Here is a 23,814-nt window from a genome sequence, read left to right on the forward strand (position 1 = left end):
GAAAATTCCATAAGGACTTAAGGAATATTACACAATAGGTTCCATGAAATAGATTGGGAATTAATAGGTAGACTTCTGTGTTTCTACTGAATTGAAATGAATTTTGTATTTGATCAGTTTTCCATTTGGGTCTTTGAATGAAAAAAAAAAAAAAAAACAGGGATATTCTATCACCAGGTAATATAATTCCTCCTTGGTTCATCTTTATAGTGCTTATCTAAATAAAATGGCATAAAGTAAATGTAGAAAACTATTACTATGTCCCAGAAAATAAATTTGGTAAGGGACAGAATGATTAAAATCTAAAAAATAATTGCTTCAGAATTAAAGATTCAAAGTATAATTATGACCTGGTGGCTTAAGCAATGTTGACTCTTCCATACCTTTACTTGTTAGAAAATAAAGCAACATTCTGAGGATGGCTGAATAATTTTCTGGGAATTAGAGTGAATCAGAGGAAAAAAGAAATAAACAGTAAATATTGAAAAATCATAGCTAGTGACAATAGGCAAAGGAGAGTTAGAATTCAGAGAATTAAGAAAAATAATGGGAAGCTAACTTTTATGTGGTGGCAAGGGTCAAGTCTCTACTGAAGAATATTAATGACTGTATAATGAAATAAATAAAAACAAAGCAGGAATGTTTATTAACATTTGGAGAAAGAAAGAAAAGGAGCAACAATCACTTGAGTCAGGAAAGTTGGAAGTGGTTTAAATAATATAATGCCTTATGTTTATATGAAAAATCAGAATCAGGCAGTATTAGTGTCTGTAAATTGAATTCCACAACTATTTGACAACGATAATTGAAATACTTTTATTAGTGTGGTGATTTTGGATCTCTATAGAAGAATGGGGATGTGGCAATGGAGAATAATTCCTGAAGCAAACATCTATCAGCAAATACCCAAATCATCAAGTTATATATAAGACAAATACTAAAAATGAAACTATTGATTATTCTGTCAATCATGGATAAAATTGGACTAAAATAAGATTAGTTTGGATCAGTAAAGTAGAAAATACTACATCTTTCACCTTTGGCATATGGGTTTTGGCACACAAACAACAAAATGTTTTCCATATCTAAAGTTATTTATCTAAGAACATTAAATGCATTTGCACTGGTACATTCATTATAGTAACATTTGTTACACAAAGCCATTGTATGCACATTGCACATAAAAACATCTGGATGAAAAGCATTTTGATTAGTCAATCTGCCTGGTACTATCTATACCACTGAGTGATTGGAGCCCATCTAGATATTTTTATGTATAGTCATTACTTAGATACTTGCCTGGAGTTTGTACGATATTTGAATGGATCAGATTGTTTACCCAAAGACATTATGTGAAACTTAGTTTGATCACTTATGCTCCCAGGTCACTCACATTTAAAATGGCAATCTGCATCAATTAAATGGCATAGAAAATAGCTAAATAAAACGTACAAGATGCAAAAGTCATAAAGTGATGTGTGTGCTAAGGAATCTAAAAGCTTTCAGAATAGCTTATAACCCTCAACCTTCTGGCAGAATTCAAAAGATAATGATCTGTGGGTAAAAGGTTGTGGGGGGAGGGGGGAGGAGAAGTATGTATGGGTGTGTGGGTAAGAAGAATTTATATATATATATTTGCTCTGGAAAGAGGAAAGCAAGAGAGAATAAGCATTGGGAAGGGGGGAAAGAATAGCAGAAAATAAATAAGAAAGAAAAAAGGGGAACTAGGGATAGGAAGGCACTGACTCACTAAATCTATTCCTTACTATCAAGATAATACAATGTTTATAACCATTTTACCTTTCATTTGCCAAACTTTTATCAGCTATTACTGTCAGACCTAAAGGAATAGCATTTTTGTTAGAAAGTGATTTTCAGTCAAGTCAAAGAGTTCTCTTTTTCCAGGAATCAGAAATTCAGATTTTTCTGTGAACAGTGATAGCTACATATTGAGTTAGCCAAATGAAACAGAAGATCAAAGATAATATCGACTACCACATTGTCAAATATATATTTTTAGAAAAACTGTTTTTGTAGACTAACAAAGAAACTGAAAAGATTAATTAATTTTCTTCTGGCCTAAGAGTCTATACCAGTATAGTCAACCAAATAGAAAATGGCTCACCTAATGACCTAGAATACCACACATTAACATTATCTATGTTGCATTGTTGCCTTGTATTTTTATCTTATCTTAATCATTTCACCTTTGTCCTATACCATCAAAGTAGCATTTAGAAAATACCCAGAAAAAAAAATCTTAAAGAAAGTGGTAAGTTACTATGGGAAATGCAGAAGAGAAATAGGTTCAGAGATCCTAGGTTTTAATTCTGATTCATATTTACTATTTTCCCATACCTTAGTTTTTTCATCTATAAAATGAAGAACATGACTTAGGTAGCCTTTGAGCCACCATTCAAAAGCATATAGCTAATCTTAAGATTCATATTTTTGTTCCTACCATTTGAGAAAGGGCATGGGCACAAAGTAGATTGCAATGAGATTTCCTGTAGCATTTGGGTTTTTATTGTTGCTTTTTTCCCTCAGATTTTATCTGACAAGTACAAAAGGAGCAGTTGGTGAAGATTTCTAGTAATTTCACTTCTTGAAGTCCCTAAATATGTTGCTTAAATGTAAAAAATAAAATTTTATCACTACCAAAAGAAAGTGCAAAGATAAGCAGCAACCCAACCCTCACTCCTACCCATCAAGAGGTTTATAGTAAATAGTTCTTATCTAGTTATTTGAATATAAACAGCAGAGAAAAAGAACATTTACTGGACAGTTTGTAGCATTAAATTCAGTCCCAGGACAAGTATATCAACTAATTTAAAAGCTTTTCTTTATATGGCAAGCAAACCACAAATGATATCTGTGCAGAGCATACTATGCATGTTCATAAGGTCTTAATTGCCAATTGTCCATTTCAAATTTCCCATCATAGTTAGAGACTTGCTTCAACTGATGCAGAGTAAATTATGATGTGCATAATAAATAAAATAATGTAGACAACTGAACAAAACTCAGATCAGAAAGACTAGCTAACAGTGATAGCAACTGATCAAATTTAAAATGTACAACTTTTCTTTTAAAAAAAGACAAACTACAAGAGTAGAAAGTAAGTCTTCATAAGTCACAATTACAATGTTAAGCAATTATTAGGAAATAATGCTTATCCATTTATGGAGGGAATTATATTTAAGGGAAAGTTTGATTTTGTTTGGGAATTGTGTTACATAAAAATGTATTTGTATGTACATAATGTATACATAATTTAAATCATAGAAGTATATGTCATACATACATGTATGTGGGGGAGAGGAAAGGAAGGAGGGAGAGACAGACAGACAGTCACAAAGAGACAGAGAGAGGAATGGGGGAGAAAGAGGAGAGAGAGAACTGTTTATAAAGACAGTCTCTCCTAGACCACAGGGAAGTTATTCCCAACTAAGAAAAAAAAGATCCTTGACCCATTTAAGAAATTCAACAAAGCTATTTACTCTTTATCTTCTACATAATTTTTTTTTCTAAGAATGAATAGGATCTTAGCTTTAAAGCGCTTTGAGCATCTCAGAAAAAATATACTGAGAACAAATGGTATTCTAACTTTGTAGCCTAAATATATTCTTATATAACTCATCCTATAGAAATCTCAGTTTTCTCAAAAGACAAAAACAAAGACATGTGCTTGCCTGTGTTTTATCATGAGTGTCTACATCAAATTTCCCTATTATATGCCTTTGTCCCAGAATGACAGAGAAGTATGAATAAAACTTTAAACAGAATATATATATTCTGTTTAAAGTTTTATTCATATATATATAATATACTTATACTGTATATATATAAGTATAATATATATTATATATATTATGTATATATATATATATATATATATATATATATATATATACTTATTTACTTGTGTAGGAGCATCTGCCATTCCCTTCTGAGTGTCTGAATAAAGTGAAAAACAATTTGCACTTTATATTTCTAACAATTTCTTCCACCCTGTAGGATTGCTTTTGGATAAACATAAGCCTTGGTGGCAATCAACACACTCTCTAGGAGAAGACAGATTTATTACGTTGATACTTTTAAGTGATCAACTTTCTCATTATAAATAACAATCCTCATAATTATAACCCTCAGATTTCTTTCCCACAAAGGAAAGGAAGGTCACTTTATTCCACTGATAGATATTGAAAAGTTAGTGTTGTAAATCACTTAAGGATCTTTTTTTTTTTTTTAATGAAACTGAGCAATGGCAACAAAGCAATTTAGGACAAAGCAAATTCAGAAAGAAAATGCATGAACTCAAAATGTGATTAAAAACAACTATTCATATTATATTATTTGGTGCATGTTACCTATAGCTGTAACTCGATTTTTTAAAAATTAATTATAATACTCTTCAACAGAAGTATTCCACCGGTACCCCATTTCAGCATGAAGCTGTTCAGGGATTCTCTACAAAGATGAAGGTTATTAGGTTAACTCTATAGGATACACACACACATACATGTATTTGAAAGTATATGTGTGTACACATATATTAATATTTATAACACGTATTATATACAAAAAATGCATCACATTTTCTTCCTCTTTTCCAGGACTTGCAACAAAGTAGAAGAAAAAAGAACAGACTTAAATCATCTAAAATCATTAACAACTTGTTGGTTCTACTGTAATGCCAAAGGTCACTTTTAATGGGGTACCAGTTACTCCATTTGTCCTATTTTGTATTCTGCCTTAAGGTTATGACCGTACCCTCTTAATGGTTGAGATAAAGGTGTTATAGACATTCCTTATTGTCATTAGAATATCAGTAACCTCCATCTATGAGGCTATCCCCACCTAGGTCTCTGCATTATGTTAAAAAAAGGCTTGCTGTCCCAATACTGGGGCTAGACTCTTTGAGATGATAGTCTCGTCTAGCCCTCGGATCCATTGGTCCCAGTATTTCTCACCATTTAATAAACTATTGAATTGGTCTCTAATCTCTGTCTTGCTCAGTTTCTTTTGACATTACACTACTCACATGAGATCATTATTGGCCCAAAGAGAACTGATATTTTAAGGATGAAATGAACCTCTTAGCTACTGAAGTAATCATCAATGAAGCTAAAAGACAAAAAGAAGTTACAGTTAAAAGGAAGAGTAGGATCCCCATGAAAAGAATAAAAGAATTTACAATTCAGACTGATTGTTCACTGTCCTTTGTGAGAATATGAAGATAGGATCAATCCGAGTACCTATATTATCAATGGATGAAGCTTCCTAAAGAGAGACATAAATAAAATAAGCTAGAAATAATTTTTTTTTAAAAAAAGGGGGAAGGTACTAGCATTAAGGAGTGTGCCAAAAAATCTTTAAGAAGGTGGCATTTTATCTGGGATTTGAAATAAGTCAATGAATTAAAAAGATAGGGATGAGAAGGGAGAGAAATCCAGGGAGGGGATGAGGTGAGAGTAGGGGAACCCTAGAAAATACAAAAAATGAGCAAAGATGATTTGTTATATAATCTCTTCTAAGAAACTCAGCAGCAATCTAGAATATCAGAAGCAAAATACCAATTAGCCTTTAACAGGTTTCATAACCTGATGCCTTCTACTCTACTCTCCCTCCCTTCTTTTTCTTCCTCTCTCACTCTCTTTCTCTCCTCTTCCTCTCCCTCTCTCTCTCTTTCTCTCTCCCCTCTCCTCTCCTCTCCTCTCCTTCCCCCTTCTCTCTTTCTCCCTCCAAATCATTTTAATTATCATTTCTGTTTATATGACTCATAATTGTCTATCCCTCTATAATATTTTCCCAAAATTTCTACTTTAAGTTGAGAAAACCACCATCATTGTAGATAAGTTTATGATTTTGGAATCATCCTTAATTCTCCTCCCTACTTCAGTCACTAACTATATCCAGTCAGTTGACAAGTACTATGAATTCTGCTTTCACAACATGTCTTGCATCATATACTTTTCTCAGCTTTCATAGTTATTGACTTAATTCAGGCCCTTCATTGCCTCTTACCTATAACTTTGAAATACTATGACATTTCCTCATCCCAACTATCCCTTCTACAATCCAATCACTCACTGTTCAAAAATTAATATTAAGAAAGCATATGTAGGGAGGGGTGGAGCAAAATGGCAGAGAGCAGACATGACTTTCTGCAACCTCCTCTGACCTTCTCTCAAAACAACACTAGATTAAACCTCTAAACAGGGTTTTGGAGTCACAGAACACAAAAATCTGTGTCAACAGGCAGGGGGATAGTCTGCTGAGCCCAAATCATAGCATACGGAGCCTGGGGCAAGGACCTGGAGCAGGGAGTGAGAGAGTTGCTGCTTCCACACACACCTGGAAATCTTCTGTGAGCCTCTTAGGATATTCTGTTTTAGTTGCAAGTGGATGATCTAGCAAATATGCTATAAAAGGCAAATTGTAAACCACTGAGCTCCAGAAGAAACATGAGACCTAGCCCCTATTGCCCAGTAAGGAAGTCAGTGCTTGGAAGTCAATCAGCAGAACTGCACCAAAGCAAACTAAAGCAAGTGTTGTTTCTTTGTGTTAAGAGCAGACCACAGGCCTTAATATGTAGGTATATATATACAAAAAAACAAAAACAAAAAGAACTCTCACCATAGACAGCTTTTATGGAGAGAGAAAAGAACAGAACTCAAATTCTGAAGTTCCTAAAGGCAAATCAACTCCAGATGAAGCCAAATACAGAACTCAAGAGAAGTATAAAAATGTAAAAAGAAAAGATCTCTTGAGAACTATATTTCTGTTATGAGTATACTTAGAGAGTGCAGGTATAATTTGATTTTATTATGATAATATAAAAAAAGAAATTAGAAGTGGAAAGGGAATTGTACAGGAAAAAGAGGAAAAAAGATGTAAAATAAGGGAAATTACATCTAAGAAAAAACAAAGAAGACCTACCTATTATATTTGAGGGAAAGAAGGGAGGGGGGTGAACATTACATGAATCTTACTCTCATAAGATTTGGATCTAAGAGAAAATTTCACACATATTTGGTTTCACAGAGAAACTTCTCTCACCTTATATGAATGTGGGAGGAGGAGAAAGGGGAAAAGAAAGGGGAAGCCTAATAGAAAGGAAAACAGAAGTAGGGGGAGAAAGGTGTAAGAAAGGGAGAGGAGCTCTAAATGGGAGGAGCTATTTAAGGTAGGTGGTGATCAGAAGCAAAATATTGTGGAGGGAGGAAGGGGGAAAGAAAAGGGGAAAAAAACATAATTTAGGGTAAAGAAGATGGCAAGAAATGCAGAATTAGTATTTTTAACCATAAATGTGAATGGGATGAATTCGCCCATAAAACAGAAGTGGATAACAGACTGGATTAAAAGCCAGAACTCTACAATATATTGTTTACAAGAAAAATATTTAAAGCAGAGTGATATATACAGAGTGAAGGTACAGGGCTAGAGCAGAAACTATTTTGCTTTATAGATGAAGTAAAAAAAAAAAAAAAAAAAAGGGATGGGGTAGCAATCCTGATCTCAAATCAACTAAAAGCAAAATAGATCTAATTAAAGAGATAAGGAAAGAAGCTACATCTTGCTAAAGAATATCAAAGCTAATGAAGCAATATCAGTACTAAACATACATGCACCAAATAGTAGAGAATCCAAATTCCTAGAGGAGAAATTAAAAGAGATGCAAAAAGAAATAGACAGCAAAACAATGCTATTGGGGGATTTCAACCTTGCTCTCTCAGAACTAGATAAATCAAACCACAAAATAAATAAGAAAGAAGTTAAAAAGGTAAACAGAATGTTAGAAAAGTTAAATATGATAGATTTTTTAAAAGAAAATTGAATGGAGACAGAAAGGAGTATACTTTTTTTCTAAGCAGTTCATGAAAACTATACAAAAATTTGCCATGTATTAGGGCATACAAACCTTAAAATTAAATGCAGAAACACAGAAATAGTTAATGCATTTTTTTTAGATCATGATAAAATAAAAATCACATGCAATAAAGAGTCAGGGGAAAATAGACCAAAAATTAATTAGAAATTAAATAATCTAAAGATTGAATGGGTGAAACAAAAACATAATAGACAATAGACATTATCAATAACTTCCTCCAAAAGAATGACAATAATGAGACAACATACCAAAATCTATGGGATGCAGCCAAAGCAGTTATTAGGGGAAAATTTATATCTCTAGATGCTTACTTCCATAAAATAGAGAAAGTGAAGATCAATGGATTGAGTTTACAACTAAAAAAGATAGAAAAAAACAAATTAAAAATCATCAATTAAATACCAAATTTGAAATTCTGGAAATAAAAGGGGAGATTAATAAAATTGAAAATAAGAAAACTATTGAATTAATAAATAAAACAGAGTTGGTTTTATGGAAAAAAACCAACAAAATAGATAAACATTTAGTTAATTTGATCAGAAAAAGGAAAGAAGAAATCAATTTGTTAGTCTCAAAAATGAAAAAAATTTTCCACCAATGAATAGGAAATTAGAGCAATTATTTAATTATAATTATAAATATAATTATATAAATTAGAGGAATTATTTTGCCCAACTGTATGTCAATAAATTTGATAATCTAAGTGAAATGGAGGAATACCTACAAAAATATAGATTGCCCAGGTTAACAGAAGAGGAAATAAATTATTTAAATAGTCCCATTTTAGAAACAAAAATAGAACAATCAACTCCCTAAGAAAAAATCTCCAGGGCCAGATGATTTACATGTGAATTCTATCAAGCATTTAAAGAACAATTATTTCCAATACTATATAAATATTTGGAAAAAATAGGGGAAAAAGTGTCCTGCCAAATTCCTTTTATGACACAGATATGGTGCTGATAGCTAAACCAGGTAGGATGAAAACAGAGAAAGAAAATTATACATAAATTTCCTTAGTGAATATTGATGTAAAAATTTTAAATAGAATATTAGCAAAGAGATTGCAGAAATTCATTGCCAGAATAATATACTATGTCCAAGTAGAATTTATACCAGTAATGCAAGGCTATTTCAGTATTAGGAAAACTATTAGCATAATTGATTATATCATTAACCAAATTAACAAAAATCATATGATTATCTCAATAAATATAGAAAACACATTTGATAAACTCCCACATCTATTCTTATTAAAAACACGAGTGAGTATAGGACTAAAGGGAGTTTTCTTAAAATGATCAGTAGCATTTAAAACCATCAGCAAGCATTATATGTAATGGGAACTAGAACCAGTTCCAATAAGATAAAGAGTGAAGCAAGGTTGCCCACTATCACCTTTACTATTCAATATTGTATTAGAAATGTTACTTTTGGCAATAAGAGAAGAAAAAGAGATTAAAGAAATTAGAATAGGTAATGTGGAAACCAAATTACATTGATGAGGTTTCATTGAGAGCAGAGAATTGTGAAGAATCCCTTCTGGTGAGTACAGGTCCTTCGTAAAAGAATTTACTAACCCAAAAATTTAGACTGGCAAAAAGAAGTTTATTGGCACTGAGAAGTCAGGTTTTGCTAGAAGACTGACTACTATATATTATACTATAGTAGTCAGTGGCAAGGTCCAGACAGAAAAGTCCCAAAGTTTGCTCTTTTAAAAGAGATTTGAGACTAAAGTTTCAATTGAATGAGATTACTGTCCCCAGGCCTAGATTTCAGTAGAATGGGACCATTTACTGGGAATGGTCCTGAGCCAATCTTCAACTCAACATGGTAGATAGAAATCTAGATCTCCAGCTAACTGAGATTACTGAAATTCAAGCTAAGTAGAAAGTGGTCCTGGACTCAATTAGTCCCACCAGGGTAATAGAATGAAACCACTTATTTTGATTCCCTAAGGCAGGCCGCTCCCAAGAGAGTTGAAGGAGAATTTCTCCCCTTCAAGTTCTCAATCATTTACCTCATGGTCCTCCCCAAGTCAGGTCAGTGAAAGGACAAAATATTGAGGTTCCCCCATCAATGTGATGGTATTCTTAGAGAACCTTAGAGAATCATCTAAAAAATTTCTAGAAACAATTCCTAAATTTAACAAACTTGAGGGATACAAAATAAATCCACATAAATCATCAGCATTTTTTTATATTACCAACAAAGTCGAGCAGTAACAGATACAAAAAGAAATTCCATTCAAAATAACTGTCGATAGAATAAATTATTTGGAAATCTATCTACCAAAGGAATCCAGTCAGGAATTAATATAAACACAACTACACAACACTTTCCATACAAATAAAGTCAGATCTAATGAGTTGGAAAAATATCAAGTGCTCAAGGGTAGGGCCAAGCAAATATAATTAAAATGACAATACTACCTAATTCAATCTACTTATTTAGTGCCATACTAATTAAACTCCCAAAAATTATTTTACATATCTAGAAAAAATAATAACAAAGTTCCTCTGGAAGAACAAAAGGTCAAGAATATCAAGGGAATTAATGAAAAAAGATGCCAATTAGGTGGCCTAGCTGTGTCACTATATTATAAAGCAGTGGTCATCAAAACCATTTGGTACTGGCTAAGAAGTAGAATAGTAGATTAGTGGAATAAGTTAGGATAACAAGACAAAGTAGTCAATAACTATAGCAATCTACTGTTTGACAAACCCTAAACCCCAGCTTTTGGGATAATAATTCACTATTTGACAAAAACTGCTGGGAAAATTGGAAACTGGTGTGGCAGAAACTAGGCAGTGACCCATACTTAATACCATATACCAAGATAAAATTGAAATGGATTCATGATTTAAACATAAAGAGTGATTTTATAAGCAAATTCAAAGAAGATAGGATACTTTACCTCTCATATATGTGGAGAAGAAATGAGTTTGTAACCAAAGAAAAACCAAAACTCATTATTGAAGACCAAATATATAATTTTGATCATATTAAGTTAAAAGGTTTTTGTACAAATAAAACTAATGCAGGAAAAATCAGCAGGGAAGCAATAACTGGGAAAACATTTTTTACATTTAAGGATTCTGATAAAGGCCTCTTTTCTAAAATATATGATTGTCTCAAATTTATAAGAATTCAAGTTATTCTCCAACTGATAAATGGTCAAAAGATATGAAGACAATTTTCAGATGAAGAAATTAAAACCATTTTTAATCATGTGAAAAGGTGTGCCAAATCACTTTTGATTAGAGAAATGAAAATTAAGACAACTCTGAGACACCACCACCCAGCTTTCAGATTGGTTAAAATGACAAGAAAAAATCATGATGAATGTTGGAGAGAAACTGGAAACTGGAACACTGATACATTGTTGGTGAAACTGTGAACGGATCCAACCATTCTGGAGAGCAGTTTATGCTCTCCTATGCTCAAAAAGTTATCAAACTGTGCATACTCTTCAATCCAGCAGTGTTTCTACTGGGCTTATATCCTAAAGAGATCTCAAAGGATAGAAAGGGACTCACATGTGCAAAAATGTTTGTGGCAGCCCTCTTTGTAGTGGCAAGAAACTGGAAATTATGTGGATGCCCATCAATTGGAGAATGGTTGAATAAATTATGGTATATGAATGTTATAGAATACTATTGTTCTGTAAGAAATGACCAGCAGGATGATTTCAGAGAGGCTTGGAGAGACCTACATTAACTAATGCTAAGTGAAATGAGCAGAACTAGGAGATTATTATACACAGCAACAAGAAGATTATATGATAATCAATTCTGATGGACTTTCTCTTTCCAACAATGAGATGAATGATGCCAGTCCCAACGATCTTATGATGAAGAGAGCTATCTATGCTGAGAGAGGGGACTGTGGCAACTGAATGTGGATCACAACATAATCTCAATTTATTTGAATTTGTTCACTTGCATTTTTTTTTCTTACTCATTTTCTTTCCTTTGTGATCTCATTTTTCTTGTGCAGCAAGAGAATTGTATAAATATGTTTTCTATATATTAAATTTAACATATATTTTAACATGTATAACATACATTGGATTGTTTGACACCTAGCAGAGTGGGTGTTCCCCCCCACACACACAGAAGGGGAAAATCTGAAGCAAAAGGCTATGCAAGGGTCAATGTTGAAAAACTACCCATGCATGTGTTTTGAAAATAAGAAGTTAAAAAAAAAAAAAGAAAGAAAGAAAACATGTGACAGAAACTGTCCAATGGAGAAGCTACTCTGATGGGATGGCTTTCTTAATGCACACATGTGATCATGTTACTCTTGTTTCTTAATGTAATCCAATAATTTCCTCTTGGCTTTTGAACAAAATACAGCCTTCTTTGTTTGAGATTTTTTTTCTCAATCTTTCTTTAACCTATTTTTCCAAGTTTATTATACATTAATCTGCTTCATGCATTTTAGCATTACTGTCATCTTCACTTTAGTGCATTTAGAATATTCCAGCTTAGTTATCCTTACTCTTAGCATAACAATATATAGAGATAGAGATGAAGGTATATAGATATAGAAATTTATATCCATATATCTCCATCTCTAATCTCCATGGTTTTCCACATTAATGTACATTTTAAACTCTAACCTTTAGAATCCCTAGAAACTTTCAAGCATGACCTTAAGTGCCACCTCCTATAAAAAGGCTTATACAAATCCCTTTACTTTATGACATCATAGCTTTAACACATAAAAAGGCCTTAAGGATATCATCCAAACCTTTCATTTCTGGATAAAAAAATCAGTAATTTGCCAAAGTCATGACAAGAATACCAGAAACAGGAAGCACACTCTGATTCTTTGATATCAATTTTAGCATTCCAAATTTGGCACACATCTCATTGGGTCACAATACTTCCAAGTTAAGAATATTCTTTCAGCCATGGAATTGGTTTCTATTTACTTAACTCATATGCTTTTTAAATTTTCTCATATTTGTATATGTTATGAGCTTTTTGTTCTCCTACCCTCAATATGTAAATTTCTTGAAGGCAATGGATTGTTTAATTTTCTGGTTTTCTATCAGATACTTGATCAGTATCTGACACACAATGGGTACTTAACGCTTATTGAATGAATGATGATACATTACTATCATTAGCAGCAACCAACAAGAAAAATATGTTAGTCATTAGCGGTGATAAAACTTATAATATTTTAAGAATTTAAAGATCATTCACATACATAAGATTAAGATCTGGATGGAGACTGTCAGTCCATTTTGAATCATGATTAAGATAATTAATAAATAATAAAAATAACTGTAAAATAATGAAATGTAGGAAGAGAAATGATGCTAGGAATAATCGTTAAATCAGTTAATAAAAGAAAAGTTTCTTAACTAAACAAGGGATTGATGTTAGCATAAAAATGAAAATAGATCATTTTGGCTATATACAAGATTCTGAATGAACAAAACTAATATGTTTAAATAAGAAGATTCATTCTTGAATAAAGAAAAAAAACTGTAAATTAAGTATCTCTAAAATGTCTCAGAATCAATATACAAAGTATTACCAAAAACACATTAGTATAGTTTGAAAACAGTGTTTAGTGTTCTCCTTCATAAAACAATGTTTAATTACACTTAGTTTAAAGCTATACTAACTTTTATAATAATCAATATATGAAGAATATGTCCTATATTTGTGTATCCATATATGTATGTATTATATACATGAATAGACTACATATATCATATGTATATACTACATATACTATATATCATATATAGTAGAATGGAGTATATATGTATATGTATCCATATGCATATGCATATGGGAGATATATATATATATAATATATATATAAGTCCCATATTAAATATATAACAAAAGATATGAACAACCTTTTCAAATAGCTATTATTACTATCTTTAAGAAATGTCATTAAAAATAAAAGACATGGAAATTAAAACAATTTACGTTTCATCCATGTCTAATAAAATACTTAAGATCACAAAAGATAGGAATAGTCATTATTTGAAGGGATAAAGATTAAGAAGCAAATTAACCCATTGTTGGTATAACCCATGAATGGATCTGACAATTTTGAAAAACAATACAGAGTTATGTCAACAATTACTTAAATTAAGCATACATTTTCATCCAGAAAACCTACTTCTGGATACTGCTCCCCCCCCCAAAAAAAAAAAAAAAAAACCAGAAAGTCCCTATATATTAAGTTATTCATAAAATCATTTTCATGACAGCAAGAACTGGAAGATCAGTGTCTATCAAATGAAGAATGTTAAGGAGAAAAAAGTTTTTGGCATAGAAATATAATGGATTTTTTTCCTACAAGAAACAAGTATGAAGAATTCAAGGAAACATGGAAAGACTTGTATGAAACAAGATAAAGTGAACAGAACAACTCTAGAATGTTAAAATCCATAATGATTATCAAAATATAAAATAAAATACCCCTAAAACAAAGATTGAATGTGAATAATTATAATGACCAGACTTGACTTGACTGTAAACAGCAGATGGTAAAATGCATCTTCCTCCTTTGAGTAGAGGAGCTGGAATATCTAAGCACAAAAAATATATTAGTGCATGTTGAGTGAAGAGAGATCACCCATGGGCTAGGTACAGGATTATATCCAGAGATTGTAGAAGGTCACAGTCAGTAGGGAAACTGAGGTATAAGACCTTCAGCCCACAGAGAACCTGCTAACAATGTCTGGTTCAGCTTCCCATCTTCCCTAAGGACTCTTAGCCTTCCTGAGAAGTCAGGGGGCAGTGACAACCTGTGTTGAGATTGAAGTAGAGCAATACCATGTGGCAAACTACATACAATAGCAAGTTGTTTATATGGCACATGCACAGTGTTGTTTTTGTTACATTATATAAAGGGGAAAGTATTTGGAATAAACAGACATCATTTTCCCACCATCCTCGGGAGTCCTGCCTCATCACTTCTCCACTAAGAATGTATATTTTAATCACCCTGGTGTAGGGGCTCTAGAAAGTAATGGTATGTTTTGTCATCCCAGCTTGGGGGTTCTACAAAGCAGGATATTTTAATCACCCTGGTGTGGGGGCTCTAGAAAGCAACAGTACATCTTGTCACCCCACTTGGGGGCTCTAAAAAGCAGGACTCAATATTTTAATCATCCCAACATGGGGGCTCTAGAAAGCAGCACTCAACAAGAGATAACTAATATAGATTCAGAAGTGAACAATAGTAGTCCCTTACCTTAATTTAAAATACTATAAAGAAGAAAGCTCATTTCTTACTTCTTTGATTATTCTTTTTGAATTGCTCTTTTTAAAATAATTCTCCTATTTTTTTTTGGTGGTAGAAAAAAAGCTATTTCACTCTTCTTAGACATTATGGATTCATTTTAAAGTATATTATAGAACCAGACTGATGAGGACAGAAACAAATATTTGATTTCATTTAATATATATGGGAAACAGTAAGACAGTTATATTTAGAATGTTTCTTTATGAAACAGTGGTCATCGGCCTTTAAGAGAAAAGTGTCAAATTGCTGACTCCTGGTCCAGAAGAAATATTTGCTCTTTGCAAATCCCAGAACAGAGGACTCCAAATGTTCTATGTGAGAAGAAAGAGGAAGTAAATTGTAATCCTTCGCACAGAGTTCCAGTTGCAGCTTCATACAAACAGTCTAAGATTTTAACTTCTATTGTTCTCCAGCAGATCCAACAAAGAGAAATGCCTTCAAATGCTTTTATAAAGCAGGGCTTCTTTATTTTTTTTTCATTGCAGACCCCTTTTGCTGAAGAAATTTCTATGTGACCCCAGGTGTACATGCCTATAAAATAAGTATAAAAATCAAACATTTACTGGTAATAAATCATACTTTCACAATCCCTACATTGAGAGAAAGAGAGAGACAGAGAGACAGAGACAGAGACAGAGAGAGACAGAGACAGAGAGAATTTTGAACCTTCAGTACTCTTCATTCTGCTCAGTAAAGGGCTAAGAGATGAAGAGAATCACTTCTTAATTTACAACTTCCTAGAGGCAGGAAAGAATATTTATACCTGTATCCCTTTAGGTCTAGATGATGAGTGAATGAATCAAGCACATCTTTAAAGAACTTTGATTAACTGGACTAACATAGAGATGGGCTCTCTTCCATTAATTCTCTGACTAGATTAGAGAGGGAAACAGTTTCTGCAGTGAATTAAAGGAATGTCTGATGAGAAAGTTATACCTGATGGAAGGAGAGGCCCATATTACAAAAAAAAAAAGTGGAGAATAAAAAGTGGACTGGCACCCTTGCTCATCAGAATAGTCCCATATCACTCCAATATTGTTTGATGAATAATGTACTGCAGTCTGCTTTGGGCCTACTATGTATCCTCTTATTTTGCTATATGGGTGATTTTTAGTACAATTCCTTCAAATCTAGTATTCCATAGCTAATAGTTAATATAATGACACTTTAAGAATATTAAGATAAAAAAGAAGAGCCTACATTTCAGGTCTATTATATAGACATGCTTTTCATTTTATGAGCATTATTAGTAAGATAGATTTAGAATAGAAGATCCTAATTCTCTGGGGATACACATTTCCTTTGGAAACTAAGGTAGAGATTCAGTACTCTGCCTTTCTTCTCCACATCAAAAGCCTCCTTATTGGAGCTAAAAATATGTGAGGTATTTGTTCCCATTTTTTACTGCATTCTGTATACTTCAGGAAATGTTCATTATGCAACTTTAAAATACTGTGATGTCTATTTGTCTAGGGAGCTGGGGATAATTATACATTGTGAACATAATGTATGTGAACATAATGATAATTATATGCCTGCACAGCCTTTCCAATGAACAATGGTGAATTTTACCTGATAATGGTATCACTACTTTTCATTGGTTAATACCAAGCAGGGATGGCCCAAGAAAGATTTCTGCTGCTGTAGACATACCATTTCTACTAAAAGTATTCCATTTCTGGGCATAACTTTTCACTGCAAAGTAAATGAATACTTTTTGAATTCAATGCCCCTGCAAGGCTTTCAATAACAAAGGCCTCATTCACCATTTGTGCTATACAGATAAGATTCATAGTTTCTTCTTCTAATTATACCATTTGTCAGAATCCCTGACTCTTCTTGTGGAGAGTTAGCCTTCCTTTTACCTAGAGTTGACATCTGTGTTGCTGAATTATGGCTCTTTTCTTTCCTATATGTAAATTTCAAACAACAATTTACATCCCCATCTGCATAGAAGAAATGAGCTAAGGAAGCAATTTTCAAGCCTTTTTGGAGCTTCAAATCCCTTAAAAGAAAAATAGCATTTTGGACACATGCCACTTTCTTAAGTAACCAGGAATAATATTATCTATATCTAACTATAAATGAAATTATTTACAGAACCATACCAAGTTCATATTGTCCAACTACATGATAGAGACATTCTTCCCCTCTTGAAAATATGCTTTTTATGCATCATGATAATCATCATCATCATCATCATCATCATCATAGCTAGCATCTACATAACGCTATGAAGTTTGCAAAGTGCTTTATATATCTTATTTAATCTTGATAATAATCCTGAGATGTACTATTATCATACCCATTTTATATATAATGAAATTGAAATAGTTAAATTAAGCAATTTGTCCAGGATCATATAGTTATAGTTAGGAAGTGTCTGAAGCAGGTTTTCAGCTCCACTTAGCTTTTCCTAGAGCATTTTATCTGCCTATCTTCAATGTCTCAAGCATACCTTATCTCATAAAGTTTTAGGGAGTCCGTCAGGGAGGACCAACACTTCTAGTACAAAGATTGTTGAGCCCTTTTCAGCCCTCACCCATCTCTGGTGTCTACCTGATTCACCCAAATCTTACTTGTGGCTCCACAAAGAATTGTTGGGGTTTCTGAAACCCTTTCAGAGGGTCTACAAATTCAAAATTATTTTTTATTTCTAATATAGTAAATAGCTATAAATATAACCCATGTGAACAAAAACTCTTTGAACAGATCCTTGATAGTTTTTTAACAACATGAAGATACCGAGAACAAAAGTTTGAGAACCACTGAGCTAGAGCCTAAGCAGCAGCCACATTGAGGATAATTAACAGCCTTCAAATCCAGTAATGAGTTAGAGAGATGTCTACCCCAAGCATGTGAAAACTTCTGATAAAATGGGCAGATGAGAACAATTTGTTCCAGTTGTGGCTGACACAAGCACTGTGGAGCTCTTAGAGCTTGATCAGATGTAGAAGCCAAAATTATGTACTGCATCCCAGGACATCAACAGGAATCCCTGTCTTGTCATTGCACTTTGATGGAAAAGAGAGTGAGGCTGATGACTTTTGTGCAATTTCACCTCACTTAAATCCAATTCATGCACTCCATTTCATTGGTCCTTTTTGAAAATGAAGGACAACAATAACACCTCTATCTCATACATATTTATTTCTGTACCTGCTGTATCATTGTTAGTAATAATATTATTATCATTATTATAATAGCTCATATTTCTATAGTGCTTCAAGGCTCATTAAGCACTCATAATGTTTATCTATTTGATCCTGACAACAGTTTTGTAGGGTAGGTGTTATGATTATGATTATATAGAAAATTGAAGTTAGAAAATGCTAGTAAATCACAATTATATAGCACAATAGGACTTGCAAAGTATTTTCCTACAACATTTAAATGATGAAGAAGGAAAGCAATAAACATTTATAAAGTGCTTACTTTAGCCAGGAGCAATGTGAAATACCAGAGATATAAATAGAAACAAAAAGATAGTTACTACTTTCAAAGAGCTTACATACTAGAAGACAAGACAAAAAAGAGAAAGAAAGCAGTGGAGCCAGAAAAGAGATGAAAGCACTTATAGAAGGGAATGGTACTGAAGCAGAAAAGTCAGTATAGTTGTGAGATAAGTAAAGATTAGCTGACCTAGGTCTCTCCCAAAAATGTAAACATTGAGAGAAAGTCACCAATACCATGATTCCTATTTTACTTAGAACAAAACTGAGGTTTGGAGAGATTAAATGTTTTGCATAATTAGAAAGTAGAAATCAAACCCTAGATCCAATAATATGGAGCTCTTAGTGTAACTTAGTTTGCTTCATCAGTAATACTTGCTTACATATGACATACCACCTTAAGATTAAGATCTTCACAACACATCTGTGAGGCAGATAAAATAATAACTACTATATTTTCCCTATTTTTACAGATGAGGAAACTGAGGCCCAGAGAAGTTGAATTTTCTTGTGTCAGGCAGATAATGAAAAAGATTTGAATACATACTCATGTATGTATTCATGAATGAATACATTCTTATGAAAAAGCATGGAGTCAAAACACTTCTAGGTTTGAGTCCCCTAACTAAGGCAGTGGGGCATAAACTATTACACATTAAGTCAGCAAGATCTAACATAAAATCCCATTCCTGCTTCCTTTGCAACCAGGGAAAGTTACAGTTCTTCAGGGCCTTGGTTTCCTCATCTGTAAAATAGGAGTACCAATAAATATTGTATCTACCTCACCAGGTAGGGACAGCTAGCTGGCTGAGGGAATAGAGCACTATACCTGGAGTCAAAAAGACTCATCTTCCTGAGTTCAAATCTAGCCTTAGATACTTACTAGCTATGTGACCTTGCTCAAGACACTTAACTCTGGTTTCCTGTTTCCCCATCTGTAAAAGAGTTGGATAAGCAAATGGCAAATCATTCCAATAACTTTTTCCAAGAATACTCCAAATAAAGGTCCCAAACAGCTGAATGTGACCAAATATAATTGAACAACTACTGTTATGGAAATGTCTTGTTTTATTTCTTAAGTTCAAAATAAATTTAATTTAAAAAAATTAAAAATTCTGTAGTGGTATTATGGGAGAGCTTTTTGAGGTTTTTGTAGCTAATGTGGTCACAGTCACATCTGGGCCTTTGCAAGCTGGATGGTTTGAATTATAAAAAGATTTGGTGCAGGACAGAGCAAATATTAAGGATCTTAGATTGTCTGCAGGCATCTTCAGTTATGTTTTATGTCCTTTTAATTCTATCATTATTTTTATTTATAGTAGTATTTTCTCATAATAAAACATACAGTGTTTCTTCAGTATAATTAATATTTGCTCTATTTATACTACTATTATATTTCAATTATTAAAATAGCTTTCACTGGGAAAAAAAAAGAAAATGACAACAACCCTACAGAGTTTTTATGAGGATCAAAAGTAATAATAAAGGTGAAGATCCTGGATAATCTTAAATACTGTGTAAATTCAAACTATTATTATTTAGGCAAATCACAAATCTTTTACACTACATATTCCTCTTGTATAAAGTACAGATAATAATCACGGTACTACCTTCCCCACCAGGTTATTGTTAAGATAGAATATAACAAAATAGGTGAACACATTATGTAAATTATGTAAATAAACATGTGGATACAAAGTGGATGAAATGGATCATACTTATGATTTATTTGGATAGAGGTTTTGCCAATAAGAAAAATGCCTTTTCTTATGCATATTAGTACTTTTTAAAAAATTATTATTTACAGAGTAAGGGAATTGTATGATTGTGTTGATTTACAATTTGTAAAATGTGCTCAATTATATTTTATATTCTATCCTAAAAAGACTCAGTAAGACAGTATATTGATTATTGTCTTTATATATGAGAAAAGTATGATGTAAATTTTTTAAAAATTTTTTTAAACAATAATAACTTACATTTATATAGGTTAAAGGACTTGCCCAGAGTCACATAGATAAAATGTCAAGAGAGATACTTACATATGAGTGTCCCTGGATCCAAAGCTGGCTCTCTATCCACAGTGTGATAATCTCAAAGTACGATTTATATAATCAATTTAATTGCTATTTCAAAGTAATTTAAAATGAAAAAGAAGAAAAAAAGAAAAAGAAAAAGAAGAAGAAGAAGACCCTAAAGGGAATTAGTTAACTTTATAAATTTATTTTCCTGCAACAATGCATAAATCAAAAAATCCAATCTATGAGATTTGGATCAGAAAGACATTTCATTCCTTGGAGAATGTCCCTGAAGTTCTGGTCTCATCACTTACTTGAAATGGGAGGAGTTCTTGAGAATACTGGCTGTAATAATCTTTATCCAACAAAAATATAACCCTGATTTTAATACTTCAGTTATTTAAAACTAAGGTCTTCTATCACTGTCATTCAGATCACTGTCATTCAGACTGCCTTTTGTGACTTAATAGAGGCCCTAAAGCAATCTGATGCCAGGACACCCAGGAAAATAGAAATAAGTCTAAGGATCTAATCTCACTACCAGGCATCTCTAGTGCTTATCTCCTTGAGTATTACCTATGTATGATCACAGAAGCAACAACAGCTGTAACCAGCAGCAGTTACAACTTAGGGAATCTGTTCTGCCTGATACCAGCTGTCACTTCGACAATATGATTTGAAGAGGTTTTTTAGCTTGGGATCCTTTGAGTATTTAAGATATATTTTCCTTCTTATGTTGCATTTTTGTCAAAATGCCATCTAAAAATAGAATGTGACAGACCAGGGCTATAGGACCACAGACTTAGAGCTAATTTTTTACAAATATGGAAACTGAGATTCAGAGAGATTAAATGACATGCTCAAAATTAGGAAGGTAAAAAAAACTGACATATCTAGAATTTGAACCTGATCTTCTGACCTCCAATCCAGGGCTTTTTCTAAAGCTGCTTCTTTTTAAATTTGAGTTAAATGTAGGGATTGGTAGTTGAGATAGAACAATCTCCAAAATAACAGTAGGAAAGAACACTAAGGATGCTATAAAGCAATAAAATGAACCCAAAATTAGATCAGGAAGGAAATTCTTCTAAGAGGAACATAACTTTAATAGTAATATAGCATAGTTTCAACATAATGATGGCTGGCTCATAGCTTCAGAAGGTTAATTAAAGAAATGAAAAATGCTATGTAAAAACTGTTGAGAAATTTTAAAATACATTGCCTGGGAGGATTGCATTAAAATTTGATACATTTAGATTAAAATGATTAGTATGAATTTATCACAATATGCATCCCAATTGGGCAACAGGAATGATATAAACACGCAAAGAAACATCACAATTTTCTGAAATCCTTTTAGTTTGTTTGGAGGAGTTTTTTGGGGGGGAGGGGAGTGTTTGTTTTTTGTTTTGTTTTGTTTTGGTCCACACAGGAGATTTCATCACCAAGAAGAACTTTCTGGTGAGGAAACTGCCCTTTACAAATGCAATTTAAAGTCTTAGTGAGTTTCTTGGGGCATTGATATTTGCTGGTTACAGAAAGATTTTGTGTTCAAGACTGTTAACCCAAGATTTCTTGACTCCAAAGCCACCTCTCTATTTACTATCCTTCCCTATAACTGTCTTTTTCCTCTTTGTACATCTCCTTCTATGTGTCATAGTAAGAATATAAGTATCATTATTTAATCACACAAATAATATTTTTATATATGTAATACCCACCTATAGACTATACACAGGAATATATGTGTTTGTATAAATATGTATATATATATATATATATATATATATATATATATCACACACAAATGTGTTAGTATTCTATATTCAAAGCTGAACAAAAAGTGTATACATATATATGCATATCTACATATTTTCATATATGATTGAGTTCAATATAGCAACCTACAGCAGAGATATTACAATTATTATAACACATTAGATTTAAAATACAGTACAAAAACCATGTTCCTGGCATCTACCATAAGTGCCTCCATCTCAGGTGATCTGTCATTCCTCAAACAATGGTTTTGGCAGCAAATATTCATGGAGCTTCTTATATCCTTGCAAGAGTATGTCCAAGTGACCTGTTTACTAATAACTGTAGTTGCATCAAATGAATTGGTTTCTGTTTCACAAAATCCTGTACCTAACCTAGAACAGCAATGCTGTAACAATTTTCATGTTTACACTGTTTATAGATATTTTTGACTTTGTATTTCTTTGTATTTAAGTAGCTATATAACATTTGCCTTTTTCTCACTTGCTTTCAGTCTATAATGTTTCCAGAATGAATCATTATGTTTTACATCCCACCAAATGGAGGTGTGTTAAAAACAAGGATATCAGTCTGTAGCAGCTCTGGCAAGACTAGGTATAAGACTTAGGCTTGCATAAGTTCATTAGAATATAACAAGGAAGCTAAGCACAAGCTGAAACACTGCAGAAAAACTGAAAAACAATACAATTAGACATCCAGATCTGAAACAAAACAATCAGGAAAGAAATTTAAAAAAAAAAACATTTCTGGGACAAAAGCTTTTTATAGGGGTCATAAATAGGGCCATAAGTAACTACTGAGAGGTATAAACTACAGAATAAAATGTATGTTGCAATCAGTGTGGAAGAAACTGGTCTTACATAAGTGCTCTAGGCAGATGGGAAAAGACAACAACATGTGTTGATTAGATTCACTGGACTGCTTTCCCCCCACCTTTTTAATTCTTTGTTATAATTGCTGTTGAACTGCTAGTCTTCTAACTACCATGCATTTATTTTATACTAATTGTGTCTGTCTTTATTCTGTATCTGTTCTATACACACACACACAGACACACACACACACACAATCATCATCTATTTGTATACTATACATGCATATTCATAAATATGTATATTTATATATGTATACCTATTAAATATTGTATTGTGTGTATACATGCTCCCTCCCAACAGTATGGAAGATCTTAGAGAATAGGGATTATTTAATTATTCATATTTGAATCACCAGAATCTACTACACAGTAAATGTTTATTCTTGATACATAGTAGGATTGCTATTAATGAAAAGAAATTATTCTCTGGTTAGGGGAGGTATACATTTAGGAAATAGTGGGTGGTGTTTAAAAGGGCATAAAAAGTCTCCAGAGATATAATTTTTGGCTAAT

This window comes from Sarcophilus harrisii, chromosome 4 (genome assembly GCF_902635505.1).
Source record: "Sarcophilus harrisii chromosome 4, mSarHar1.11, whole genome shotgun sequence".
In the NCBI taxonomy this organism is placed as follows: Eukaryota; Metazoa; Chordata; class Mammalia; order Dasyuromorphia; family Dasyuridae; genus Sarcophilus; species Sarcophilus harrisii.